The 11,166-nt window shown below is 46.7% G+C and overlaps 1 protein-coding gene across 1 annotated transcript in view; it reads right to left on the reverse strand.

Annotated features, from left to right (window-relative positions):
• The window catches only part of CYTH1 (cytohesin 1), a 79,826-nt gene extending 68,666 nt beyond the window's left edge, over window positions 1-11,160 (reverse strand). The window contains exon 1 of the mRNA XM_010856269.1: window positions 11,147-11,160. The gene's annotated coding sequence lies outside the window, so the exon portion shown is untranslated. The remainder of the gene's footprint in view (window positions 1-11,146) is intronic.
• Between the last annotated feature and the right edge of the window lie 6 nt (window positions 11,161-11,166).

Raw genomic sequence — 11,166 nt, forward strand, 5'->3', positions numbered from 1 at the left:
GATCCAACCAGTCCATCCTAAAGGAGATCAGCCCTGGGTGTTCTTTGGAAGGAATGATGCTAAAGCTGAAACTCCAGTACTTTGGCCACCTCACGTGAAGAGTTGACTCATTGGAAAAGACTCTGATGCTGGGAGGGATTGTGGGCAGGAGGAGAAGGGGACGACAGAGGATGAGATGGCTGGATGGTATCACCGACTTGACGGACGTGAGTTTGAGTGAACTCCGGGAGTTGGTGATGGACAGGGAGGCCTGGCGTGCTGCGATTCATGGGGTCGCAAAGAGTCGGACACGACTGAGCGACTGAACTGAACTGAATCAGCTGACCTAGAGATGGAGAGATTATCCTGGATTATCTGGGTAGGCACAATATGATCACAAGACTGCTCGGAAGTGGAATTGGGGGGGGGGAGGGAATGAGGAAGTGGGGCAGAGTCAGCATCAGAGGGATGAGATGTGAGAAAGCCTTGATCAGTCATTGCTGGTTTTGAGGATGTAGTAAGAGGAATAAAAGAGAACAAAATGAATGAAAAAGATGTAACAGGGCCACGAGCCAAGGGATGCAGATAGCTTCTACAGGGTGCAAAAGGCAAGGACATGGATTCTCCCCTGGAGCCTCCAGAAGAAACAAAGCTGACACCCTGACTTTAGCCCTGAGACCCATTCCAGACTGTGACCCCCAGGACAACAAAACAAATTAGCATGGTTTTAAGCTACTCAATTCATGATATTCTGTTACAATAGCCATAAAAAACTAATACAGTGAAGCCACTTCTTTTGTCTACCATGCAGACAGCATGTCCAGAAAAGATCCAAGTCAAAGCAGCATCCTACTAACATGTCCAGTTGTCTTCCTGATTTTTTAAATCACACACAAAAAAACAATTACCAATTTGTAATCCCTGTCAGTTAAACCACTAACTACTAATGGCTGAGTGGGTAAAGAACCTGCCTGTAAAGCAGGAGACACAGGAGATGCGGGTTTGACCCCTGGGTCAGTAAGATTCCCTGGAAAAGGCAATAGCAACCCACTTCAGTATTCTTGCCTGGAAAATCCCATGGTTAGAGGAGCCTGGCAGGCTACAGTGCCAAAGGTCACGAAGAGTCGGACATGACTGAGTGACTAAGTACTCTGTGCACACCAATCCTTGTCAAGATGCATACATTTGTCAAATACCTTAATACTTCCTAACTCACACCAGAAATCACCTTACTATAGGTGATAGTAGCCCTCTTAAAGAATTTTCTTGCCACACTCATCTTTCAAAAATAGAATAATCATATGCTTTGTCCACATATCCCTTTTTTAAGATTTGTACTGAAATCTCTGAATGCCTAGAAACCGTACTCATAACCCTCCCAGCAAGCCAGCGGTGAGAAACTCCCTACCTGGTTATCACCACAACCAGCTGTAGCAGGAACCAAGCCCCCAGATAAACCACAAAACACAGAAGAATCAAACGGGACAGTGCACGTGTGAGGTAAGAGGGCTAAATTCTAATTTCAACATCTTCCAAGTTGACAGGAACAATCCTGGTCCCCTACATTGGGAATGCAGTCTCAGCCACTGGACCACTAGGAAGTCCCCCTGAAACACAGTCCTTGTGCAGGCACCTCCACGGCTGGGCTGAGAGCAGTCAAATGACCAAAGGCTGGCTTTAAAAACTTCTTCACAAATGCCACCATAAATCAGCATGCTCCCTTAGGAATCTAAGCCCCAAAGTCTTTTTCAGCCCGCAGAGCTAAGTCTTGCATCAGAACCCTCGGTGATCCCTCCAGGGGACGGTCTAACAGACAGCCCCTGACAGGAGGCACACCGATGAAGCTAGAGTGGTGAGATGGATGCTGGAAGAATGGCAACACTGCCCTTCTCGTGAAGAAACACGGTGCCTCCACCGCAGTCTCCTGTTTCACTGCTGAGTTTCCTCTCTCAGCACCTTCTTCTACTTCATCGTAAATGGTGAGAGGTGAAGAGCCACACCAGAGGGCCCTGGAAGTGGTGGGCAGGCCAGCTTCAGGACAGATCTGTAGGAGGCAGGACTCCTGTATTAACCTTCACCTGGTTACCTGGCCTTCCTACATAAACCACAAGACGGGTCTGGCTCCAGGGAATCCTCAAAGGCCAGGAGGGCCATTCCTGTCACCACACCAGCCCCCATTCACCAAAGGCCCCAGGAGAGGCCAGCACAACGGAGCAGCCTAAGAAAGAGAGGGCTTTACTATACAATCCAACAAACCCCTCAAATCTCAACCCTAACAGGAGCGACAGGCTCTTTCAATATTAATCTGTTTAATAACCTGTAACATAGGTTTTAATCAAAAAAGTAAACGAAATGTATCAAGACATGGAATCATGGAATTGGAACTCTTAATTCCAAGAGAAAGTTTAGAAAAGGTATGTAAAAGTACAAGTATGTAAAAGTAAAGACAGGGGTGTGAAATAGTAGGAAATATAAATAAGCAGGCTATTTGGAGCAATGTGGATGGGCCCAGAAACTAACATACTAAGTGAAGTCAGTTAGACAAAGACAAGATCATAATTATCACTTATATGTGGAACTTAAAAAGTAAAACAAGTAAACTTATTTACAAAACAGAAATTCTCACAAAAAACAAACATATGGTTACCAAAGGGGAAGGGGGCACAGGGATAAATCAGGCATTTGGGATTAATATATACACACTACTGTATATAAAACAGATGACCAATAAGGACCTACTGTACAGCACAGGGAACTATATTCAATATCTTATAATAATCTATAATGGAAAAGAAGGTGAAAAAGAATATACATACAAATGTATGTATAACTTAACTGTGCTGGAGGTGCTGGAGAAGACTCTTGAGAGTCCCTTGGACAGCAAGGAGATCAAGCCAGTCAATCCTAAAGGAAATCAACCCTGAATATTCATTGGAAGGACTGATGCTGAAGCTGAAACTCCAATACTCTGGCCACCTGATGCAAAGAGCTGACTCACTGGAAAAGACCTTGATGCTGGGAAAGACCAAGGGCAGGAGGAGAAGAGGGCGACATAGGATGAGGTGTTTGGATGGCATCACCAACTCAATCCACATGAGCCTGAGTAAATTCTGGGAGATAGGAAAGGACAGGGAAGGCTGGCATGCTGCAGTCCACAGCGTAGCAAAAAGGTGAACATGTCTTAGAGACTGAACAACAATAACTGAAATCATTCTGCTGTATACTGAAACTAACACATTGTAAATCAACTATACTTCAACTAAAAAAAAAAAAAAGAACAAGCAGGCTGTGCAGCAGAAGTGGTGAGCACAGGGGCTCTGAAGTCTGAGAAACCTGCTTCCAATACCAGTTGTACAGCTCATCAGTCAGGTCACCTATTATAAATAAATCTTTCAACCTCTATCTCCTCATCTGTTAAATGGGCGTGGCCACTGTACCTCCCACCCAGGATTAATGTGAGGATTAAGGAAGAACATACGAAAAATGTTCAGCAGTGAACTTAGCGCACAGCACAGTTACCTGCTGGAGGTACAGGGGTAATACGTAGTCTGTGATGTTCCCACCTCATTTGATCCCAAGGTTAGGTGTTTTACTCAAAAGTATCTCTCACCCAAAACACACTGAAGACTGGAACCCTCCAGGCTCATATAGCATTTATTATGTCTCCATCAGAGCATCTGTCATATATCCATATATTCTGACTGAAATTTTTCAACTCATCAACTACCCTGCACTTTGAGTTTCTTGAAAATAGGGCCCATCTTTTAAAATTCTTCACAGCCTTGGCATCAAGCAAATGCGTAACACAAAGAAGATAATGAAAAATGGGATGGATAGATGGATGAATGGTTGGAAGACTATTTAGAAGGCAAGAAAGACAAAGGAATCAAACATTTTTTTCAAGCCTCAGTAACTGAAGTGATAAGAAAATGGGGATAAAAATAGAAAAAAAAAAAGTCTGGATGAGAGAGTAAGACAGGAGAGAGGCAGAAGGCTGTGTTCTGACGTTGAATTCGAGATGATGACAGGATACCCACAGGGAAACATCGAGTAGGCAGCCGGAAATGCAAGAATGTAGCTAAAAATCAAAACATTCTCAATTTCAATTACTAGGGCTGTTGGAAACAGTATTTCAGGGAAGCAGATATCATAACAGAAAGTAATTTAAGTTTAAAAGGTTGCAAAAACACATGCAGTCCTGCAGCTGCTGTGTTTAAAAGCCTCAACAGACAAAATGAAATGTGAGTCCCATCGTAGGTGCTGTTCACAGCACACAGTCTATGAATACCTTAATCCAAGGCTGGTTCAGAGTAATTTTCAAAAAGAGTCTGCAAACAGTCTTAAGTCTCCCCAAATTAAAAACAAGTCTCTCCATTCTGCACTGCCTTCTAGCTGCTGCCCCCTCTCTCTAGTTTCCTATAAAGAGCCATCTATACACATAATACAACTGCACAGTCCCGTCTCCTTTCTGGGCCACTTTCTCTGCCCAGCCCTTCAACGGGGACATGTCCAAGACGATGTCCCTGGACCGCTTCTCAGCACGCCACATGACCCCCTCCCTGCTTCCCCTCCCACTGAGTGCCGGTTCCAGACCAGGGAATGGTCTGTACAGATCTCAGGACTCCACTCAGTGTGTCCTCACCTGAGCTCGTGTTCAACTCTACACACTCAGTCTACACACGCTGTATGCAACTGCTCTCCCCAGACTCATTCGGCTTCCTTACCTTCCTTGGATGCTATCTCTCCCCAACTCTGGCAACCACATCTTATTGATTTCAGGTCCTCACTCAGTCCTGTGGTTGTTCGCCCCTTCCCCCCACCCCTACTGCCTTAACTCAGGCCCCATCCTCTCCCCCACCTGGACGCCTGCAACAGCTCCCAGGACTCCGGCTGCACCGCACCACAGGGGATCTCTCTGAAATGCAAAATAATCACCTGGACACAGCCTAGCCTCACCCCCTCTATGGAAGATCCCTGTGGCACAGACAGGAAAGTCCTGGGTTCTACGCAGGAGGCCATCCAAGCACACAGAGCCACTGGCAGCTTCCCAAAGGGGCCAGATTCTCCAGCCACACTGGTTCATCCTTGGCCTGAAATGGATGTCTTTGCCATATTTGCCTAGTTGGCACCAACTCATCTTTCAAAGTCCAGCCCAAATGCCAGCTCCTGCATGAACTGTCTTCTGCCCCATCCAGTTCGACCCCAGCTCCAAGCAGAACTGCTCTCCTTTCTGTGCCTACGTTTTCCTGCACACTTGCCACACCCACTCTGACACTCCCCTTCACAGCCTCCTTCTACATCTGTCTCTTCCTGCTCAGCTCCAAGCATCTGTGATAGCAAGGGCTGTACGATGTGGTCGCGAGTGCCTGCTGACTGAGTAAGCCTTTACAAATTGCTCACAGAGCCCAAACCAGTTTCAGGACTACTGGAAGGGGAAGTCTTTCTAATAGCATTAAACCTATTCCATCATTTATATCCAACTTTAATAATTACAATGTAGACTGCAACAATGTCAGATTAAGACATGTTTTTGAAAGAGAAACCTTTTTTTTTTTGGTCTCTCAGCTTGTGGAAGCTTAGTTTCCCAACTAGGGATGGAACCTGGGCCCTGGACAGTGAGAGCTCAGAACCGTCAGGGAATTCCCACTGAATCCTTCCTGAAGACTTTAAAAAAAAAAGAGAGAGAGAGAGATGGAAGACACAGAAAGCACCCGGCTAAGGAAGGGAACATCCTGACCCTTGCTAAAGGAGCCAGGCCTCACAGGAAGCAGCTCTCAACCCTCTCACCACCACAGCAGCAGAAAGACACAGGCTCGCGCCATCATGGATAATGAAGAGTAGCGAAAATCCCCTACAGCCTTCACCCTATATTACGTGTTTGGTGTTTTTTTTTGTCCATGCAAAGAGAGAAGCAAAACGCCACCACCAGCAGTTTCAGAGGATGTGGGATTCAAAACTTAAAACATTTCTAAGTAAGTTCCCACCTCCTCCAGGCCTCTTACTGCGACTGAAACCGAGCAACAATAATTAGACAGCTGAGAGGCTGTGTGGCAGTGGAGCAGAGGGACAGGCTCGGGCAAAGCGCTTTGCTTTCGGAGCCCCCGGCCCACGACTTAGTCTTGGAGGGCGAGCAGGAAAAGGGCAGAGAGGAGACTCTACCCACAACACGGATCTCAGGCTCAAGCTCTCCATCCTCTGCCTCACCGTCTCTCATACACATCCCCACTCTCCTCCCCACCAAGTGACCTACATGTTTGCTCTCGCCCTTGGAATGAGAAGGCGTCCTCCTCCTAGTTCATACTGGACAACTACCTAATTCTGAAGGCATGAAATACACGAGAAAAAACTCTGTTCGGCAAAATGGCTTTTGACTAACACAGGACTCTCAGAAAGGGGCAAGTATGTGTCCTAAGATCCCACAGACTGAACTATTTATCATTGTCACCCAACCAATAAAAACTACAGAACTCACAATTTTCTCCCCTAAAGGAAACATTTTGTTTGTCCAGAAGACAATACATGGGTTGAGAGATCCTCAATTTTTAAGAGAAAAACAAAGGAAAAGTAAATGAGTGACTGCTACAAATGGTCAAAATCCGACCCAAACCCCAGTCAAATTCAAGTATATATTTTCCCCATGCTTAAAACATCAGAGTGAGAAAAACATAAATCTGCTGATTTAATAGAGGCCTTAAAAAAGGAGTTAATCTCAGTTAAATCGATGAACCATTATCTTATATGAACAGCCATAATACAGGTCATAATACACAAATAGACAAAGGAAACTGTTTTAACCTAGCTAGTAATCAACAGATATAATGAGAAACCATTTTGTAACCATTAAATTAGTTTTCTTTAAAAAAGCTTTCATATGCTAATCCTCCCCAGTGGCACACTGGTAGTGATACTGGAACACATACCCCCATATAGCGCTAAGAACAGGGTAGCTTGATACAGCCTTTTGAAAAAGCAAATTGACACCACCCATCAAGAATTCCCAAAATGTTTATATCCTCTGACATGTTAATGTCACCCCTGGAAATCTACCTTATAGACCACAAAATGTGTAATTATGGTAACCTTGTGTTCCAGATTTTCTAAGAAAGCCCTGACTTTATGTAATTGTATCCTTTTCAATAAACGCAAATCACTGAGTGGAACTACATTTGGGAACAATGAAAGTCATCAATATCATAGAAAAACGAAGAAAATTGGTTTGGCATAGGGTCAAGCACATTCATAAAAGTGTTCCAGTTTCTGTTTGGGATGGGGGAAGGAGAAAAATTCAAGTTCAGCAAATGTTAACTTTTGCCACATAGAAACTGGCTCAATCTATTATTCCCTCCAGAGTCACTGAGCTGCTTCCACTGGGTACCGGACCCCACGCTTGTTCTTAAGGCACAAAGACCAAACAGCAGATCTCTCCTGGACGCAACAGGCTCCCACGCACAGCCAATCCTGCAGCAGCACCCATGCACGCCACTGCTACACATACCACTGCCCACACCTCACTGTTATCATCTGAGGACGGCAGGTGTGCCTGGTTAAGATCAACATCTCCACTCTCGAGAGAGAGGCTTATTTCTTAAAGGCTGCTTCTCCCTCATGCAGCAGAAAAGGGATAAGCCGAAGCTAATAAAAGCCGAGAGGAGTAAGGTCTGTATCTGAGAAGTAAAGGTCTTGAATAGCACCATGGGTTCAAGGAGCTTAAGAACCTATGGTCAGAAATCCGACTATTTCGTTAGAGTCGTGATATAGAATCATCACCACTAACATTTCCCATGTTACTACTGGATGGACTCTGCCCATCTCCACCTCAAGACGTTTCGTAAGAGAGACGCAGGCAAACCTCTGGAGCAGCAATTTCCAGAGTCAGAGCCGCCATTCGAGAACTGGATTAAAGCAAAAGACTCCAAAAATGCACATTCACAAACTCTCACATACAATCTCAGAGGGGCCTGAAAGCCCATTAAGAAGCAGACTGCATGTTAAAAATGTCTGCTTGAATTCAGAAGTCACAAAGAGGAATACAGTCACTGAGTCCTTTCGTGGGCAGGGAACCCTATGAAGGCAAAAATACCTCTTCCTTTTGCAAGTGAGAACTGCGACATCCAGGAAGTACAGTCATCTAATAAGAACGTAAAATGACCCCCCAAAAATCCCAACTATTTCAGGGTTTAAAAAGCTGGGGGGGAGATAAAGACCAGCCAACCACAAGCATTAGGAACCTCTTTCTTAAAGTGTCAATTAAGCTTTTAGAAAACCACTAATTCTACATTTTTCCTAAAAGAAAAAAAAAAAAACAAACCTTTAAACTGACTTTTGTTTAACCTCCCCCCAACTTTACACAGGTGTTCACAGTGCGGTTTATCACACCACGCGTGTAGTTTGAACCATGCTGTACGGATCTAGTGCATTACAACTAGACCAAATAAACAACTCAGGATCAAAGGGAATGTACAGGAGAAAGGGCTGGTGAACTCAGTGGTGTGGTCTCTGGGTTAGCACAGGACATCAAAGAGTATGCAGTTAGGAAAAGCCTTCTGGTAAGTTTTCGAAATTCTCTTTCGTTGAACAAACTCTAAGACACATTCTCTTTCTTTAGCTTATTATAAATGAGTTATGTTTCAAAGGTTTTATCTAGCCAGGTGATAGCATGGAAATCATAAACCATGTCCCCTAAGATACAATGTTAAAAAATCATGGTAGTGACCTAGGCTGACTCATGAACCACCGATGGAGGTTCTGAGGGAACCCCCTGGACCTGGCATTCTATGCACTGTTTGAGTCCACAGCACCCACTTTCCTTTGAAATGTGGAATCTGAATAGTTGTCTTATCTTTTGAGGTCAATTCTCTGTAAAACCTAGGAGAGAAATGGCAAGTTCTGGAGACCGAGGCAAACCTTAAAAAGAACTAGGAACATTTTTCTTGTTATGATCATCTTGAACCATTAGGTACTTTTTGTGTGGTAAACCCAACGAATGGGGGAAATCTTTAAATTAACCTTTCTGCTTCCTCCAATATACGAAGAATATGAATTTTTTTTTAAGTTGTATAAATTGAAAGAAAAGAAGAACTTCTTTCTCATCTTTATGTGTGGTCAGCAGAATAACGGGCCCCAGACATGGCCCTGTCCCAATCCCAGAACCTGGAAACACGTCGCCCCTACATGGCAAAAAGCGGATTACTATTGTAGAACTAAGGCTGCTGATCCTTATCCTTATTCAGGTGGGCCCAATGACATCACAGACCCCTAACTAGAAGAGGCAGAAGTCAGAGAGAACTGAGAAGATGCTACCTGCTGGCTTGGAAGGTGGAAGGTGGCCAGCAGCCAAGGAACGTGGGCAGTCTCTAGAAGCTGGAAGAGGCAAGGAAACGGACGTTCCTGTTACGACCTCCCAAAAGGAACACAGCCCTGTAAGCACCTTGATTTTAGCTTAGTGAGACCAAATTTGGACTTCTGACCTCCAGAACTGTAAGATAATAAGTTTATGTTGTTTGTGCCAATCTGTTACAGCCACCACAGGAAACAAATACACCCTGCTTCCATTTACCCTTTCTGAGCACGAATTCATGCCATGCCTGGTGGCAAAGCAGTCATTGTGTTCAAGGCAACCAGACCAACAGCTTCCTGCCTCCAGCGGTGGGTAAGAACACCAGGAGAGCGCATGAAGAAAGCCTGGATTAAACAGCAAGAGATGGTACAGCAGCACGCAAAGCTGGAGAAGGCTTCTCCTGGGTGGACAGAAACAGAGACGCCTAAGTGGGGCTGAAAAGTCCTTTGGGATCAATCCGTGGGTGTGCGGGTGTGTTTTTTTTCAATCACAGAGGAAAAGCACACACTGCTTTTACTTGGAAGGTAACCAGGGGACATCTGATGGATACCGATCCCACGTGCTCTGGATTTCAGGCCACAAGTGTCGGCCTTTCCCCTGTCTGCCACTGTGGGTCATAAACCCACCTATCGCGGTCAGCGGTTCCTCAATGACTTACTCTAAACAAACAGAAAAGTAACAAGGTGTTTCACCTTTCACATTTTAACATACCCCACAACAAAGCTTGCTCCCTCAGAGCTTAAGAAACAAACGTCGCCTATGTCACTTAGTCAAGAAAGCGGATTCGCTTCCACTAAGCCACACAAGCATTTCAAACTGCTGTCTGTACTCTGCTTACCAAACCACAAACTTCACCACTTGTTCTATCTGCCATTCTTTCATCTCTTGGGGAAAAAACGTTAAATAATTTAACTAAAGCATTCCACATAGCTTTCTGCCACCCTGGCAATCTGAAGCCATTTGACAGACGAATGCCCTGCGGATGGCCAACAGTTCCCAGGTGAGGTCAGCAGAAGGCGGCTTTGGAAACAGGCAGTTCTGTCAAGTGTTCGCTGTCGGTGTGGCGTGAGAGCTGTGCCGCGTCTCTGGGCACAGATGAGAAGGCAAAGTTGGATTTCTCGGCGCCCCTCGGGCTCGCCCCGCAGGCGTTGGGGGAACAGCAGCCCAGTTTCCGCGGAGCGGCGGTCAGCCTCGGACCTTGGGGTGGCCGGCGGCCGGAGATCCCGGCCCCGACGGCACCCTCAGGTGGCAGCCTGTCCACTCGGGGTTCGCTGCCTGTGTTTTCTCATTTTTGTTTCTGAACAAAGACATGGACCGGGGTACATAACTTGCCAGCACCGAAGGGGCCGGAAACTACGGAGAACGGCCGGGGGAAGTTGAGCGTTCGCGGGGGAGGCCGGGCCTGCGCGGGACAGCGGCCGGAGACCCCCGCCCGAGACCCCAACCCCGAGACCCTACTCTCCTCGCGAACCCCGCCCTAGACCCCGGCCTCGAGACAGACCCTCACCCTGGAGGACTTCCGCCCCGGAGACTCAGGCCCCGAGACCCCGGTCCTAGGACTCCGGCCCCAGAGACTCGAGCCCGGCGACCCCCAGCGCCGGCCCCCGAGACCCGGGCACGCCGACGTCGGCCCCTCAGCGCCCCTCAGCCTTTAACACTCCGGGCCGCCGGTGACCCCTGCCCTGAGGAGGCCCCCGCCCCGCCCGGCTCGCGTCCGGCACCAGTCCCCGGGAAACGTGAGTCGCCTGAGGCGCGGCCAAGGCGCCGGGCCGGTGAAGGGAGGAAGCGAGGGAGGGGGCGTCCGCCGGCCGGGCCGAGGGCCGTACTGACCGTAGCTGTCGTCCTCGTCC

The sequence above is a fragment of the Bison bison genome, unplaced genomic scaffold (assembly GCF_000754665.1).
Source record: "Bison bison bison isolate TAMUID 2011002044 unplaced genomic scaffold, Bison_UMD1.0 scf7180017864371, whole genome shotgun sequence".
Lineage (NCBI taxonomy): Eukaryota > Metazoa > Chordata > Mammalia > Artiodactyla > Bovidae > Bison > Bison bison.